We start from the raw sequence: 1,390 nt of genomic DNA, 5'->3' as shown, positions 1-1,390 counted from the left end.
GTATTTTTAGTAGAGACGGGGTTTCACCATGTTGACCAGGATGGTCTCGATCTCTTGACCTCGTGATCCACCCGCCTCGGCCTCCCAAAGTGCTGGGATTACAGGCTTGAGCCACCGCGCCCGGCTTGAGACAGAGTCTTATCCTGTCACCCAGTATAATGGAGTGCAATGGTACAAACTCAGCTCACTGCAACCTCTGCCTTCCAGGTTTAAGCAATTCTCCTCAGCCCCCCAAGCATCTGGGATTACAGGTACCTACCACCAAGCTTGGCTAATTTTTTGTGTCTTTAGTAGAGACAGGTTTCACCATGTTGACCAGGCTGGTCTCAAACTCCTGACCTCATGATCCACCTACTTCGGCCTCCCAAAGTGTTGAAATTACAGATATGAGCCACCACACCTGGCTGATGACCTCTTTATATATCCAGACCTTGCACTGATTTTTAATGGGTTCATGCATTCTTTCTGAATATTTTTGGCATTAAAAATAAACAATCGAGTGCTCGCTTTGGCAGCACATATACTAAAATTGGAACGATACAGAGAAGATTAGCATGGCCCCTGCGCAAGGATGACATGCAAATTCGTGAAGCGTTCCATATTTTTAAACAGAGATATAGACCAATGGAACAGAACAGAGGCCTCAGAGGAAATACAACATACCCACAACCATCTGATCTTCGACAAACCTGACAAAAACAAGCAATGGGGAAAGGACTCCCTGTTAAATAAATGGTGTTGGGAAAACTGGCTAGCCATGTGCAGAAAGCAGAAACAGGACCCCTTCCTGACACCTTACACCAAAATTAACTCCAGATGGATTAAAGACTTAAACATCAGACCTAATACCATAAAAACCTTAGAAGAAAATCTAGGCAAAACCATTCAGGACATAGGTGTAGGCAAGAACTTCATGACCAAAACGCCAAAAGCAATGGCAACAAAAGCCAAAATAGACAAATGGGACCTAATCAAACTCCACAGCTTCTGCACGGCAAAAGAAACCGTCAGTAGAGTGAATCGGCAACCAACAGAATGGGAAAAAATTTTTGCAGCCTATCCATCGGACAAGGGGCTGATATGCAGAATTTACAAAGAACTAAAGCAGATCTACAAGAAAAAAAACAAAGAAGCCCATTCAAAAATGGGCGAAGGATATGAACAGATACTTTACAAAAGAAGACATACAGGAGGCCAACAAACATATGAAAAAATGCTCATCATCACTGATCATCAGAGAAATGCAAATCAAAACCACATTGAGATACCATCTCACACCAGTTAGAATGGCGATCATTAAAAAATTGGGAAACAACAGATGCTGGAGAGGATGTGGAGAAATAGGAACACTTTTACACTGTTGGTGGGAATGTAAATTAATTCAACCATT

The 1,390-nt window shown here is 42.6% G+C and overlaps 1 non-coding gene across 1 annotated transcript; it reads left to right on the top strand.

The window, feature by feature from the left end:
- Window positions 1–499: 499 nt before the first annotated feature.
- Window positions 500–606, top strand: LOC120366418 (U6 spliceosomal RNA). The gene has a single exon (XR_005581087.1). It is a non-coding gene; the product is annotated as a U6 spliceosomal RNA (small nuclear RNA).
- Window positions 607–1,390: the final 784 nt, after the last annotated feature.

This window comes from Saimiri boliviensis, chromosome 2 (genome assembly GCF_048565385.1).
Source record: "Saimiri boliviensis isolate mSaiBol1 chromosome 2, mSaiBol1.pri, whole genome shotgun sequence".
Lineage (NCBI taxonomy): Eukaryota > Metazoa > Chordata > Mammalia > Primates > Cebidae > Saimiri > Saimiri boliviensis.
Note: the sequence above shows the minus strand (reverse complement) of the source record. Positions and strands in the feature narration are given on the sequence as shown.